At 36.8% G+C, this 17731-nt stretch overlaps 1 pseudogene across 1 annotated transcript in view; it reads right to left on the bottom strand.

Moving 5' to 3' along the window:
- Positions 1 to 17731, bottom strand: part of LOC306886623 (calcipressin-3-like) — a 28943-nt pseudogene that overhangs the window by 5311 nt on the left and 5901 nt on the right. Inside the window, exons 2-4 of the transcript XR_013785945.1 lie at positions 14936 to 15036; positions 1828 to 2001; positions 133 to 304 (exon numbers count right to left, since the gene is read on the bottom strand). The product of XR_013785945.1 is annotated as a calcipressin-3-like (transcript). The remainder of the gene's footprint in view (positions 1 to 132; positions 305 to 1827; positions 2002 to 14935; positions 15037 to 17731) is intronic.

Here is a 17731-nt window from a genome sequence, read left to right as displayed (position 1 = left end):
GTTTGAGTCAGTGAGGACACAGACATTTGGTCCAGATGGTTACACACACTTACACTCAGCACAGCTTGTTTGCATGTGTGGAAGTAAGTAGCATATGCTTGTATGCTGATTGTGTGTGTGTGTGTTTTGTACCTGGTCCCAGTTTGGCCACTGCACACAGCAGGTCGTAGTTGATCACAGGTGTGGCATCTTCATTCTGGCTCCATTCCACAGGTGGGGATGTAGGTGGAGAGATGAGGAACTGCTTGACAGGTTGAGGTGGGGCAAGGTATGTCTTGTCCACGTCATCCCCTGAATTCTGCACCTGTGGCCAGAGAGAAAAAAGACGGGGTGGTAAAGCGCAAAACAAGACTAAACAGTACAAGAAAAAATTACTCTGGCACTCCTTTTAAATTAAATACATCCTCTAAGCTAAATATAGCACAGTTCAGGACCAGATCTAATTGATTTGAACGAATACTCTCACCATAGTTACATCTCTCTGAATAAAACAGGATATTCTTTTACTGTTCTAAATACACACTGTGTCCTAGATCATATCCCCCACACAGCAGCACACAAATACACTGAATCATTTTGAGGATCATTTGCTTCACTCTTTCTGTGTTCTGAATAAAACACATGGAGCACATTTACTACATAATGATTCTAGAAATATAATTGTCTGTCTGATTTCACATAATTAATAGCAATGATGATTATTCACACACAAAAATCTCCAGTGTGAGTGTGTTACTGCGCTGAGAACTGTGTGTTCTTGGACTATCCCCAGCTGACAGACTTCTGAGAGGAGAAATAAAGAACTAAACTCTCCTCTGGTCTCCTGCTAACGTTACACTGAGAGTCCTCAGATCTCAGCTCATGTTGCTTCCTATAATTGTCCTATAATTGTCAAAGACAATGTGTTAAATGAATCAAACGCCTCATGAACCCTGCTTGATTCATAATGTTACCGTGGGTATAAATTTGCTATGCCCTGCTATGCACATCTGGTGTAGCAACAAATTAAATTTAAGTAAAAGAACATGGTATAATGATCTTTTTTTTCTTTTTGTATGTATTTGTTTTTGGCTATTTTTAAATGTTAAATTTGAAAATGCTCCAATAAACATATTTAAAAAAATCTACCTTTGTAGTAAATGAAAAAAAATGAATAAGAATGAATAAAGACTTACATTGCTGTTTAAAAGTTTTGTGTATTTTTTTTAAAGAAATACTTTTATTTAGATTGTATGCATTAAATCTATCAAAAGTAACATTAAAGACATTTACAATATTACAAAAAATTCATTTCAAATAACCGTTGTCTCTTTCTTTCTACTTTCTATTCATCAAAGAATCCTGAAAACAACTGTTTTCAACACTGATAAGAAGAAATGTTTCTTGAGCAACAAATCAGCATGCTAGTAATTCAAACAGCATATTATAATTTCTGAAGGATCCTGTTACACTGAAGACTGCAGTAATAAATAACATTTTAAAATATATTAATATAGACATTTTCACAATATCACTTTTCTTATTGTATTTTGGATCAAATAAATTCAACCTTCTTTCAAAAAGATTCATTCTTGCAGACACCAAATTTTTGAACAGAATTGCATATTTCAGTCTGTTTGGAAATATATCTTTATAGCATTTGAATATAGTGTCTAAGTCACATGGACTAATTGTATGATGTTCTATTGTGTTGTTTTGGAGTTTGACAGCTCCTGCATACAGGCTTGGAACAACATGAGGGTGAATAAAATGAAGACAGAATTTTGATTTCTGTATGAACTATCCCTTTAATATAGAATGAAACATAATAAAGATTAAAGCACTGACCTGTGCGAAGTACAGTTTTAGTTTCGTGCCGTTGAAATCGGATTCATGGAGCTCGATGCGTGCGCGTGCAGCAGCCTCTGGAGTGCTAAAGCTGATCCGAACTCTTCTGAAACTCTTGAACATCTGGAAGGACGTCTGATCATCATAGATCCTGAACAGAGCCTCAAACCGCTCCTGAGGAGAATTCAAACAAAACAATTCAGAACTGCTTCAGTTCTCCATTAAATAACTTCATGTTTGCTGTAAACTTTTGCAGTGTAATTTCATGATTCTGCTGATGTTTTTAGCATTTGTGTTATTATAAAACTAGCAACTCCTGTGCCCTAGAAGCACAGTACAGGACCCATCAGTGCTGATTTAGACGGTTTTGAACAGAAGGAGGCAGGTGAAATATGAAGAGTGACCTTTATTGTGCTGATGGAGCAAGTACAGTGAGAACAGTGACAGGAAGAAAATAAAACAAAAGGTTCATTCAAGGACACTAGAACAACTTCTAGATTTACCCCACTCAATGTCCATATTCACTGTACTGACTAGGCCTATTAACTGTTGTTTAAGATATAAGCGTGTTGTTTGATAAGTTTTGATATAAATTCTATTATTTCTCTATCCCTTTTAATTGCTATGAATAAAACTGTCATTTGAATAAATTTCATATTTAAATAATAATAATAATGATAATTTTTGTTGTCCAAGTTTATGTTTGCATTTCAGGATTTGTGTTCCCACACATAGAGGTTTGTTTTGAACTCAGACACTGTGTAACAAGAGGGGATGTGCCAATCACTAATTCATGCGCAGCACTGAGTGTTTCCTGCAAGCGGTGTAGACTTACACACTACCTGGGTGGAAGGAGTGGACATCCGCCTTCATGACACGCCAGCACTTTGTGTGTTTGTGTGGTTGTGTGTGTAAGGGAGAGTGTGTGTGGCATGTAAAATAAACACCAGCTAACAAATACCATGATTTTAATGCGAGTAGCCATGCTGTTCACCAGCAAGTCTCATCTGATTAAGCTCGTCAATCTGCATAAAATGTAGTGAAACTTGTTTAATGTGGATATTTCATAGGTTAAGCTAGCTAAGAAGGCTGAATGTAGTGTATAGACTAATTTTATTGTGTTCTTTTATATCGTTTTAGAGCTTGGCAGCCCCTGGTCACTAAAAATGCCAGTATACAGGTTTGGACCAACACAAGGGTGAATAAATGACTTAGTTTCTAGATGAACTATTCCTTTAATGACGAATGAAGCATATTAAAGATTAACACGCTGACCTGTGCAAAGTAGTTTAAGTTTAGTGACGCTCAAATCAGATTCTTGGAGATAAGGACACATACCATGATGACCTGCTTCTACATTATATGAACTGTAAAATATGAATGCATACATGCATAAATGAATTGAAATTAACAATATATATAATATGAAAATAAATACTGATAAAAGTATTGATGCTAAGGGTGCATAATATTACAATTCTGGCCAATACAGATAAGAAGATAATTATTTTCATGCTATGGTTGGTATTAAAATTAGATAATACTTTGACAAAAGAAATAAAAAATAATCAGTAAAAGCTAAATTCAAATGTACAGTATGAACAATAGATAATTATTTTGAATTTTACAAAATTATATTTAACAGAATTACTTGATTAAATTAAATAACTATTTATTTTGTATGGTCTTGATATGTTGTGCATCTCTAATGCAATTTCTTTAAGAAATTATGTATAAAATACTTAAATATATTATTGTATCTATTACGATGGCCCAGCATCAAAAGAGGAGAGTGGCGGTTTTCTCTCTCAATGTGTTGCTGGATAGACACTACAGCGAAACTTCAAAGATCACATCAGCATCCAGTAAACAAATGCTAATAACCAGAAACCAACATTTCACAGGCAGGAAACAGGCCCCTTTTCAAAGCAGCATCGCAGATAAGTGTTCAAGACATTGGTCTGATGTAAGGCCTGTGTAACTCCGTTATGTAACAGCACAGGTGTGTGTGTTGGCTCACTTCACACCTCTGCCAATCACATGTATTATACACCTTTTACCTGCTTGGAAAGCATCAACAGGTGGCGACACATGAGATCATTGTGGTCAGCTTTAATGGAGGGCAGAGAGAAATATTTACAACTACTGATGGAAAACCACAATCTGGAAAAAAAAACAAAAAAAAAACTTTTGTAAAGCTCTTCTTTTGTATCACTTCATTAAAATAACCATCTAAATAATTTATTAATTTAGCTTTTTTATTTGAATGCAACCTAATGACAGCAAAACAAAAACTTCATATTAGTTCACACTATCCTGTAGACATTTTTTATGAAATATTTGGAGAGGCTTCTGTTCCTCTGTGGAAACACGTCTGGCTAGTGAGGTCAAGCATTCAAATTCTTCAGTCAAGCATTAGTCCAGGACAGTCCATCTGTGAACTCTGTAAAAAGTATTTCAGAAAGACTATGGGATTTAAACAGACTTGGGACAGAAAATCCCAAAACAAAAAGAGTCAGACAAAGAGTCATGGACAGGTAGAGAGATTCACAGAGAGATTTAGAGAGGTGACGCTCAAAATAAAAAGCCTCTAAAAAGAAGTGCCAGAGAAACTCACAGAGAATTAGACTGAGAGAATCGTTTGAGAGAGTCAGTAGAGACCGGTTGAGCAGAGTACAATATGTGTGGTGCATCTGACTGTAATCGACTGAATTGTTTCCAAAACACATTCATTTTTTCGGTCTGTCAAACGCAAAGTACAGTTGTGTCTAGATTAATGGATTCACTTATTTCTGCTTATGTTCCATTCACTAACGAATGGTGAAACAGTGAACAATTGAGCAGTTTCAAATACAACATATGCATGAAAAACTGTAATGCAACTGATTTTTGTCCGATGTACCAATGAGTTCAGTCCTACTATCTTTATAATTCTCAAAAACTTTATAAATATATTAAAGCTGCAGCCTGTAAGTTTTGCCTCTTTGTTGCCATCTCTGTTTGAAAACCAGCAATTGCAGCTGCTTGCGGAATTATCTTCCTTGCGTGGGATGTGCTCTGGCACAGCTCCAGCGCAGACGAATCTAATGTTTTGAGGTGAATGTGTTGCTGTCAGTCACCGCACCGGTGTGGATGTTTACTGTACTTCGCCATCACAGATTCTAGTCTACGTCTTGGATATATCATCCAAATAAGAATTTTCACCGTCATCTGAACAAGTAACAAGTCTGTCACGCTTGTTCTGGCCCACTGAGGAAAAAAGCATTATATTAAATCGCGCTACTAATGGTGATTAAATCTAACGATCGAATAGCTCATATCACATCAAACCATGCAAATTATTATTATTGTTTTACTTTATTCTCAAATGATTAATGTTAACAACATCAGCATTGCGTGACTATGAGTATAGTGTGTATTAGCGTGTCGATTTCAATTTCTGTACAGTCTAATCTTGTCATGCCATTCAAATTTCATTTTAAGAAATTCTTTTAACACAAAAAGCTAATTTTGCTCCCTTCGAATTGGTATTCTTTAAAATACAAATCTTGTGTAGTCCTAGGCTATGTGTAATCAGGAGCACATTTAAAACTGTAATATAATTTAATTTCATTCACATGTGTTTCATAAACACATAATCCTTTCTGGATTACAATCCACCATCAAAATGATACATTTAATTATTCTAGCTGCTGTGAGAAAAGGCTAAACGATCTGCCGCCTGCAGGATCCTCACATGTGATAACCAATTTGCGGTTTATCCCTCTTTGGACCGCTGTTGGTAGGTTCTCACAATTGCTGACCAGGACCGTTATGAATCGGGCTAAAGTAAGGTGATAGTTTTGAACAGTGGCTGGTTATGTACTTGCTCAAATATTGATTTCGGATCATTTTTAACAAAAAAGTTACGGACTGCAGCTTTAAGAAATGTTGTATTGCAGTATAGTTTTAGCACTGAATATTAATAATATAATTACTGAGATGGTAACTGATTTTTTTTTCTAAACGCAGAAAGCATTTTTTTCAGTCAAACAGCTACTGTTGCAAAGTGGATTAAAAAATTTGAATAAAACACAAAAAAATAGTTTAAAAACTTCAATTAAGCCATGTTTTCCATACTGTTTTACACTAAACAAGAAGAATTATATTTTCACCCATATAGTAGTACATAACGATAAACAGCAACATTTTATAAAGATTTTAATGCAAATACTATATAAAAGACTGCATATTTGCAATGCTGCCTAAATAAATATCATCAGATAAATTATTGTGAATATATCATGAGTATTTGATCACCAGTCCCATACACTACACGGCTCAGAGTATACTTATCTTCTTGTCCTCATACTACAGTCTCCTCAGAAAGTGACTTTAGGACAAGCTCCACACATGTAGTCAATACAGAAAGCCATTAAAAAGTGAGTATGACCCAAGAATCTGGGGCGTATGGTGCACTGGGACGCTAGCATGATTTTGGGCTGAGAATAGAACCATAAATAATTAAGAAGATTAATCCGTTAAATGAGTGGGAGATGTTTTTAATTACCCTTCTGCTGTTACACTACCCTGACGACTAGCCGCCAATCAAAAAGCCCTTGGGTAATACAGACTGGAGAAGATTCAAAGAAACACTGTTACAACTACAAATTCCTAAATATAGACAAAAGCATATTCACACAACTCGACAGACGCACAAATTTTATAACATGTCCCCATAAAGACCATATCACATCTGGTTTCCTGTAATTCAGTTGCTCATTGTTCGGCCTGTCAGTAAATAATGAGTGAACTTTTGCTGCCTTAAATCAAGTCTTTGTCCAAAACAGAGTCTGGAAACAGGAGGACCAACCCAGAACACAAAATCTAAATGTTATCATAATGTCACACAGGAGTCATTCATCCAAGCAGCGGAGGTGCCAACTCGTCAGGCACAAAACAGTTTTGCACAAAAGAAGCTGATCCCTGACCTTCTGTGAAAGGAAATCTCTGTAAGTGGCAGAAGCGATTCATCACAAGAGCTGTAAATGCAGAGGTCAGTGTTTTCCCTCAGCGTTATCAGCGCAGAGTTAAACAACAACAACAAATGCTGTCACCCTGATTGGCTCTGGTGGAATTGGTGCCATCGCTCAGGTCTGTTGTGGTTTTTATACTAGAATCAATGGTAGGGAACAAATCCAATTGACAGACCTGATGAAAAAGCCCCAGGGAATTTTCCAGAGCTCAGAAATGGGCACAGTGATATCCATCCCAGAATTCTATGCCGTTATGGGAATTTCTGATATCTGGAAAAGCCTCTGTTGACTAAACAGACTGATTTCTTGATTTTCTGATGTCCAGTGCAGTTTTATAATATGGAATTCAATTAAGATATTTATAGAATGGTATCTGATAGGGGTGCTCTGATGTGAAATGCTTGTCTAGCCCTTATTTTTGCGATGATCCACCTTGTGCTACCAAAACAACACTGGCATGCCAAGTCATGGACTCTACAAGAACCCTGAAGGTGTCTTGTAGTATCTGGCACCAAGACATTAACAGCAGATCCTTCATGTCCTTAAAGGGATAGTTCACCAAAAAATGAAAATTCTGTCATTAATTACTCGCCCTCATGTCGTTCCAAACACGTAAGACCTTCATTCATGTTCAGAACGCAAATTAAAATATTTTGATGAAATCAAATAAAATTGAAATAATGACTTTATTCAACAATTCTTCACTTCCACATCACCATCCTCCGCCATTATCTGTCTATGCAGGGTCAGAAAGCTCTCGGATTTCATCAAAAATATCTTAATTTGTGTTCCGCAGATGAATGAAGGTCTTACAGGTTTGGACCCGACACAAATTTTTATTTTTGAGTGAACTATCCCTTTAAAGCTGCAGTCCATAACTTTTGGCGCTCTAGCGGTTAATAAACAGAATTGTGTGCATCTTGAGGAAGAACACTGTAGCAGGAGCTGCTTCTCTCTGTTTATGTCTATGATGAATCACGCAGGCACTGGGCTACTCCACAGTGGTACCTACCCGAACCAGTCCAAAATAGTCAGAATATAAACAGTTATTATAGGCGTCCTGTGATTCAGGACAAGCCAAAAACACGGTTTGGAAAATGGATTCATGTTGTACTCGTTTATTATATAAATTTTGAACACAAAAAAGTTACGGACTGCAGCTTTAAGCTGGGAGGTTGAGCCTCCATGGATTGGACTGGTTTGTTCCAGCACATCCCATAGATTCTCAATCAGATTAATTTATGAAGTATTTTGAGTATTCAGGACAACACCTTGAACTCCTCATTATGTATCTTTAAACCATTCCTGAAAAATTACTGAACGAGGCTACTGCCATCAGGGAGTACCATTGTAATAAATGGTGTACCTGGTCTGTGATGAAGTTGAGGTAGGTGGCTTGTGTCAAACTGACGTCCACATGAATGGCCAGAAAAAGGGTTTCCCATTAGAACATTGCCCAGATCATCACAATTCCTCCACTAGCTTGTCATCTTCCTGTAGTGTATCCTGGTGCCATTACATCCAAGTATACCAATGTAAAAGAAAAGGGGACTCATCAGACCTGACATCCTTCTTCCACTGCTCCAGTTCTGTTGCTTGTGTGCTAATTCTAGGAGCTTTTGTCTGTGGACAAAGGCCATCATGGGCATCATGGGCATTGACCAGTCTGCACCTTCACAGATCCACCATTAAAAGTGTCTCCAAAGACCTTCTACTATCCATGAGCCCTACACATGCTGTAACCAAAGAAGGCTGTGAAAATGAATCTGCATTGTTAATCATTTTGATCTTTTATTTAAAAAATTCACAAAAATCTAGCCTTTCACTGGATAATAAGAATTTCAAATGGGGGAAATATCATTATGAAATAAATGTTTTTCTCTAATACACATTGGCCACAGTTAACGGCACCCTTTTATTCAATACTTTTTGAAACCTCCATCTGCCAGTTTAACAGCTCTACATTTTCTCCTATAATGCCTGATGAGGTTAGAGAACACCTGACAAAAGATCAGAGACTATTCCTTCATCCAGAATCTCTCCAGACCCTTTAGATTCCCAGCTCCATGTTGGTGCTTCTTCTCTTCAGTTCACCTCACTCATTTTCTACAGGGTTCAGGTCAGAGGACTGGAATGGCCATAGCAGAAGCTTGGTTTTGTACTCAGTGACACATTTTTGTGTTGTTTTTGAGGTTTGTGTTTGGATTATTGTCCAGTTGGAAGATCCAAACATGGCCCATTATAAGATTTCTAACAGTCAGTCACTTGTTGATTTTTTTTATCTGTTGGTATTTGATAGAATCCATGATGTCATGTGTCTAAACAAGATGTCCAGGACCTCCAGCAGAAATATAAGCCCACAACATTAAAAATACAGTAGTATATTTCATTGTACACATGGGGTACTTTTTATCCCTGTGTTCACCAAACCCATCTTGAGTGTTTGCTGCTAAAAAGCTCATTTTTTAGTTTCATCTGACCATAGAAGCCAGTCCCATTTGAAGTTCCAGTCATGTCTGATAACTGAATATGCTGGAGTTTGTTTTTGGATGAGCTAGGAGAATTTTTCTTGAAACCCTCCCAAACAACATGTGGTGATGTAGGTGCTGTTTGGCTATTTGTTTTAAGGTTTTCTGACCCTGAGACTCAACTATTTTCTGCAATTCTCCAGCTGTGATCCTTGAAGAGTCTTTAACCACTCAAACTCTCCTTCTCACCGTGCATTAGGACGATATAGACACATGTCCTCTTCCAGGCAGTTTCGTAACATTTTCTGTTGATTGGAAATTCTTAATTATTGCCCTGATGGTGGAAATGGGAATTTTCACCACTCTAGCTCTTTTCTTAAAGCCACTTCACTAATTTGTGAAGCTCAATTATCTTTTGCTGCACATCAGAAATATATTCTTTGGTTTTTCTCATTGTGATGGATGATTAAGGGAATTAGGGCTTTGTTTTCCCTCCTATTTATATTTCTGTGAAACAGGAAGCCATGGCTGGATAATTTCATGTTCATAATCACCCTGGAGTGCTCAAAATTGTGAATATGAATGGGAATATACTTCATATATATTTTACTCATATGAATTTCTATGGGTACCAATAATAGTGTCCAACATGTATTTGAGAAAAACATTTATTTCATAATGACATTTCCCCCCATTTTTAATTCTTATTATCCAATGGAAAGTTAGATCTTTGTGAATTTTTTAAATAAAAGATCAAAACGATTAACAATGCAGATTAATTTTCACAGCCTTCTTTGATCATATTTACCAAGGGTGCCGATATTTTTGGTCATGACTGTATATATATATATTTACATTTTATAAATATTATTAATTGTATATTAAATTGTATATTTTCATATTTAAATACATTTTAAATGTAATTTCGTCCTATGGTGACAAAGTTGAATTTTTAGAAGCCACTACTCTAGACTTCCATGCCACATGATCCTTTTGAAATAATTTTAAAATGCTGATTTGGTGCTCTTGAAAAATGTCTTATTTTTGAAGTTGACAACAGTTTCTTGATGAATATTAGATGCAAAAGAACAGCATTTACTTGAAATTTTTTATTTCACATTTTTAATTATTATTATTTAAAAAAATATGTTTGTAAAATTATAAATGTTTTTGAAATGGATATCCGGATACCCTGATCTAAGCAACACTTATAACAAAACTTAAGACTCTGGTAGAAGATTCAATTACACTGTGTGCCACCCTACAGAATGTAGCTTTGATTTTCTGACCACAAAGTTACATAATTCAACACGGTTGTCGCATCAGTAGATGTCTATTCCTGGCTCTATCATCCGCAAGCGCTGAGGATTCAGGGAGGTTGTCTGAAGTGCTAGGACTAGAATGTGCAAGCTGTGTCGGATGGTAACCCGACCCACAGGAAAACAGATACAAGTGGGTGGCCAACAGCCTTTTGTCTAACGTCATCATTACCTACGAATGCCTTTGACCTTTCAGAGTGACATCTGAGCTCTGCCTGTGCTCTTGGGTTACAGATGTATCTAACCTCCCTCCTCCATCCATCTTTCTGTTTCATCCATCTATCAATCCATCTAAGATGAGTTAAGAGAGAGAGAAAGAGTGAGAGAGAGACATACAGTCCTAGCACGGCTGTTGCAGGGCTATATCTCAGGCTGCAGGCTTTAGCCTCCCCACCTGCCAAAGCTCAGATCCTGTTACCTACCTGAGTAGAACCTGATCCAGGTATGCTTCAGTCCTATGCTGCCTTCAGTTTTACCTGTCACTCACTGTAGTAGCTAATGTGCCATTTGTTGTGACATCTACTCTAGACAGAGATATCTGCATTGTCAATTCATTTGCAATTATTCAGCAATTTGAGAATATTAGCATTTGACCATAGTTTGATCAAAATCTAAATTTTAGAAAAATTTTCCTCTTTCCTATCCCTTGAATAAACTCATTTGAGTATGTATCTTAATCATTATTTTCACAATTTTCAGAGTTTTTAACAGTTCATATAATCATGAATTATTCATCACATGGTACATTTTTGGAGGGTCACACATGACATGTCACAGCCTGAATTAACCTTGCCTTCTTATAAAATTAACCTTGCCTTCACTGTAAAAATAAAAAAAGCTGAGCCAACTTAAAATTTTAAGGGAACCAGCTTCAGCAGATTTTTGAGTTCTCTCAACTTACTTTTGTAGGAGATTCTCAACTTTTTGTTGTATAAACTTAAAACAACAAGTTGAGAAAACACAAAATCTGCTGAAACTGGTTGCCTTAAAATTTTAAGCACTCATTGACATTGATACACCCATATTGGCCTACTTTTACGTTTTTACTGCATGTTGGCAATTTGTTACACAAACGTTTTTCAAATATTTTAACTGTTTTAATTGTTTTACAGTTTCTTTCATTATTTCTACATACACACATACAAAAGTTAAGCCAAACTACTTACCCTAGTAAAACTAATATAATAAAACACATTTATTTCATACCAAGTATAGTTCAAATCTATTAACATTTACTGACATATCGCTTGAGACTTACTGATATAAAAATAATAATGAAAGTTTATTTGGAGTACTACATGTGCACAATGCACATTTCTTAATACTAAGCCTAAAATTAGTTTTAATGTTACTATTGACGAAGATTGTATGATCTCTGAATAATATTGTTTTTTAAATGCAATATATTTGAAGTGTACTTTAAGTATACTTGCAATAGTTCTACTTTAGCACAATCAAATATACTGGTACTTAAGTATATATTTATATGGACTTCAGCAATACTTATGCACAAGTAAAGTTATTGAAAATTAGTTGTTCCAATTTAGCAGACTTTAAGTACACCAGTTTAGTATACTAATAGTACAATTAGGTACTTTTTTTAAACATAAATATGTAAATGTATTATACTTATTAGGAAATAAATTTATTTCAAAACACATTTTAGTGTAATTATTTTTCATAAGCATTTCTTTGAAATAATTTCATTCTTTAATCAGTCATTTTTTTCTTCATTATGATATCAGGATAGCTGTATCCCCCCTGACATTTTTCTTGATGTTATCCTCCTGAAAATATCCAAATGAATTATAATTCAGCAATTAACAATATGCTCATTATAGATTAATTGTATTTAAGACACTGATAGGACAAAATAAAATTAACATCATGTTACTGACCTATTTATTAGCCTTCAGCCTTTTCTCTAGATATTAGAGAGATCTTTTTCTAGACTGGACCAATTATTCCAGCTAATAAAACAATTTTTATTCAAAGCTGAAAAAGCTCATCAGCTGAAAGACTGACCATCACTAACTGTTCTTTGAGTTTCTTGCAAAGGGATTTACAGCACACCGATTGTAAGAAAAGTCTCTCATGCTTTGCTCAAAGGCAAGTGGAGTAGAGCTGTCACTCCAGAACTCTTAAATTCCTGTGTCACTAGATCCTGTGTAACCTAGATCACGGACCATCATGCAACCACCATTCAATAACAAGCAGATCAATTAAAAAGCCAGTATAAACAAATAAAGTGTACTGAATGGTGGCAAGATCTGACAGCTGCTATGGACATTGAGCCTACTGATCATGCCTGATGGACATTCACTCCTTCTTATGGGAATCAGTGCAAAGTAAAATACAAACAAGCCAAAATCCGGTCAGACTTTAAAAGTCATGTGTTTATGGCCTCAACAAACATGCCATCAATGTGTTAACCATTTAGAGGGGATGTGCACGTGTGTGCTTATGCGTGAATGTAGAAAGTCCTGCCCATAACCTTCAGATTGAATGTGCTGATGTCTGAATATTTTCCATGGCACATCATTTTCCACTGAACACACACGCACACTGTAGGCCACACCTGTTCCAGTGAGTGCGCTCGGATCCCAGTTGCTCCACTAACAAGTCTGACAAATGTTGATGAAAGGTTAACAGACTATGTGAACCTATCCATCATAATATCATGTAAACGCACCATGTACCCTATCAGAAACCAAGCTTCAGATGACTCATTATGTGCTGCCTTATCAAATTTTATATATATATATATATATATATATATATATATATATATATAAACACACACAACTAGTGAATTTTCAATGCTCCCATCCTGCAGTGAGAAAATCAGAGCAGAGAGTAAATAAATAAACCCTTAAGCGGCAGATAAAAAAGAAAAAGTAAAAAACAAAACCAAGCTGCTGTGCAGAGATCAGTGTAATCAGTGACTGTAGCCCACGTGCTGCATTTTATAATCTCCTGTGTTCTCAAACTGAGCCAAAAACCCAGATTAGAAACAATACACACATACTGACATTTTCAGACACTGACTTTCTTCATAAATCTTAAGTTGTCTTTATTTCTCTCCTGTCGTTCCTCGCTCCTCGCTCAGGGCAGCACACTGCAGGCAAAGCAGAGCCACTGCAGTCTGCAGTAGCCGCAAACACCTGTCTTTCTGACTGCCTGCCTCTCTATTTGCAGTTTATGGCACAGAAACACTGACCAAACATGGAAAACACATAAACTAGATTTGACACTTTGACACCACATGCCTATTGGCACTTTTGTCTTTTAATTTTAGTGTCACCTGTTTCTTGTGACACTCATTTGAGCAACTGTCACAAACATCAAGCATTTCCATGCAAAAACTTGTGTATTTTTTAGCTTGTTTAAGTGTGGCAAATGTTTAAAGGTGTAACAGAAAAACTGTTTTATTGCTAGAAATATATAATAATAAAATTTTAAATATTAAATCTATGAATCCTGACATAAAAATGCATCTGTGAATTTTCAACGCTGCACACTGCAGAAAACTGCACTGGCTCATGCTGGAATGCATAAAAGTGTGAGTCTGGGTGCCCTACTTTTGGACTAATTTCAAATGAGGAACTCTAACAAATATTCAATGCAATTTAAAATAAAGCGGCATCACCAATTACAAGGCAAAATAAGCTTTATCAGTGATTATCGCAGTAAGACGGATGCGTGCAGTTCTGACATACCTGCAAAAGGAAAAGGTGAGTATGTGTATGCAGGGGCAATTGAGTCTACGACAGATCTCACTAGATTCTAAAATATTTTTTTAAGGGTATAGATCACACACACAAAAAATGAAAAGGCAAATGTTAGGAATAATGTCATGGACTGACAGTTTTGGGGCATGCAATTAAAGTGGCCCTCATTCTGCTCCACAGAAATAAAAAGAAAGTCATACAGGGTTTGGAACAACATGAAGGTGATTAAATGTTTACAGAATTGTCATTTATGGTTTGAACTATCCCTAAATGTAATGCAACTTAAGTGTGCACACCAGCTGCCTCATCCCATTCAGACGGGTGGCGCATCGAGGTCGTTCAGAGCATTGACGCCATCGGTGCGCATGCAGCAGAATGTTAATGTGAACTGCGGATTCATTGAGAAAATTCCAGCGATGAGAAACAATGAACTGGCGGCGGCGTGCAACGCCACACAGACCGCGCGCATGCAGTGAAAGCGCTCCTCGCGCACAGACACAGACCGTTCATAAACACAGCATGCCTTTACTATTTTTTTTCTTTTTTTAAATTGTTTATAGATAAACTTGCAGTACCTGCATTTTGTCGGACGTAAACACCTCCGTGTCTACATCGCAGGCGATAAGCGTCAACATCTCCAATTTCATGTTTATCGATGGCATTCCCTCTTTTGCAGCTTGTAACACAGATAAATAAAAAAATTGGTCTTTTATTCCCTATGCGTCTTTTCTTTCTCGCTTGCCGTCTTTCTGTGTCTTTTGTGTGTTGGTGAGGTGACTGACTCAAACTCTCTGGCTGACTGTCTCTGACTGAGATGCTGCTCTGTGAGCGCTTGAAGGCTGCTCAGGTTCATCACTGACCAATCAGAGAGCTCAGCAGCCACATTGACGTCACCGCCTTCTTCGTTTGATTGTCTATTCCAGGGGTGGGCAAACTTTTTGACTCGAGGAACACATCAAATTTTCCACATTAAGTGAGGGGCCGCATAATATGTTTATGACAAATTAAGCTTTGATTTTTTTTTTTTTTTATTCTAAATTGACACTCACTCCTGTACTGTATGTATACTTGTACATACATGGCAGTTCTTTTCTTGTACCATCTCTACCTATTTTTATGAGCACTTTATGACACACAGATAAGTTGCATTGGTGTACAAGTCAATGTATAAGACACATTTGATCATTTCATTCAGAAATAATGTAAAATAAACGAAACGTTTACAAACATGTTTTTATATTCCCTACACTCCACAAAAAGTCATGTAAATTTAGCAGTGTTCAGAATAGAAAAAAGAACGAAAACATGAGTAAAAAACAAACACAAATGACAGTGGCATTCACCATAAACATATATTATAAACGCCCAGCCTTAAATATTTAAAGCGAAACTGAAACTAGCGGCGTGTTTGCTGGAATATGCACACTTTAAACTCAATTGCCTTTTCTCATTTATCACCAATCCTGATGAGCACGCTTTGCGCTTGACCTTCATTGCTTTATATAAATCACCTTGGAAATTACAGCGCGATTTGTAATCCAGAAAAAACTGTACTATATCCATTTTCATAAAAATGTGTGTGGGAAACAGAAGAAGAAATCATATCTTTGCGAGGTAAAATGACAAATTATTTCCATGTTTCCCCCCAATGACAGCACCCGTGAGCAGGAGGATAACGCTGCCATTTGTTCTGATACTGGAGAGTCTTTTAAGCATTTTTAAAACAGTTCCAATACAAGGCATTTTTCAAAACAAATGAACACTTTCACATTTTTAAAACATGTAACTTATTTACTATTGTGCCAGTTTTGTAGTGTATATAGCTATTTTGACTTTTTATTTTGTATTCGCTGTGCGGCTTGAACGCGGCGTCCGGTCTTTAGAGAAGCCGCGCGGAGAGCCGCTTCTGAAACGCGCCGCGGATCAACTGGAGCGGCGGGATGGTGTAAATCAGGGGTTATATACTGCACTACAGGCTACAGCGCCATCTATTGGATTTTACTGATATTGCATATGGGAACAACTGCATCACGGACTAGATGAAAACGCCCGTAGTTTGCCCACCTCTGCAGATTCTTATCTTTTTTTAAATCCCTCGCGGGCTGCCCCAGGAGTGATAGCGGGCCGCAGATGGCCCGCGGGCCGTAGTTTGGACACCCCTGGTCTATTCTGATGTGCACGCGCTCCTCAAGAGAAGTGAGCGCAGAAGGCTTCGGTGTTGCCAACAAACGATTCCATCATTGTTGTCCTGTTCCTCTGATTTACTAACAGTACAGGAAACAGTTCCAGGTGACAACTAAACTTGTAGTAAAAGAGGGGAAGCATATGTCATAAATTATGACATATGCCCCCCCACCGACCAACAAACTGTGACCGGCACCTGTCACTTGTGCAGCATTGGCTGATCACTACCCATCCAACATTGACTGCAAATTACCTCTTCGGATAGTCTGACAAAAAGCTATCCGAACTTGTCACTTTAACAGACTGATAAGCTCTTCTTGCACTACACTCATAACAAAACAAAACAAATCTGCACAGTTTTGTTGTACATTCAACTGGTTTGCACTCCATCTATTCTGCCATGTGCCTTATGCACTTTATCTATCGATCTCTCTTTTTTTATTATTTTCTACAATGTCCTCAGACTGATAAGCTCTTTTGCACTACAAATATATCTACACAGTGTTGTTTCTATTTAACTGGTTTGCACTCTATCTGCCATGCGCCTTATGCCACTTATCGATCTAATTCTTATTTTTTTTTTTCTACAATATCCTCATTTGTATATTTGTATAGTTGTACATATGTTTAAACTGTATTATCTGTATCTGAACGTGTTTAATGTTAACTGTATGCACCAAGGGTCTGAGAGTAATGCAATTTCAATTCTCTGTATGTATGTACTGTACATGTGGAAGAATTGACAATAAAGCTGACTTGACTTGACTTGACTTGAAATAAATAAATAAAGATGTGAATTACGGGTGAGGAACTGATACACCGCAAGGGCGTAGCTACATGGTGGCCATGGGTGGCCAGTGCCACCCCTAATTGAAGCTTGGACACCCCTCCGGCCACCCCTATTGCGCAAGCATTTTGAGAGCATTAACAGATGACTTTTCTCCGCTCAAATATACGACTCTTGGCACAAAGGCGTGCACACTCTAACTGAACTAAGTTATACATTTAGTCATTTAATCGTTTAATATTTTTATATTTAAAACATTAATCTCATAACATTGTTATTATGAAATGCATTAATGCCACCTCTGGTCTTGTCAAAAAGTTTGTAAATATTCCTTAATGCCACATTTCTGCTCTTGTGTGCTGTGCAAAGATGAATTGTTAATGCTGATTTCATTTGACTA

The sequence above is a fragment of the Barbus barbus genome (assembly GCF_936440315.1).
Source record: "Barbus barbus genome assembly, chromosome: 20".
Lineage (NCBI taxonomy): Eukaryota > Metazoa > Chordata > Actinopteri > Cypriniformes > Cyprinidae > Barbus > Barbus barbus.
Note: the sequence above shows the minus strand (reverse complement) of the source record. Positions and strands in the feature narration are given on the sequence as shown.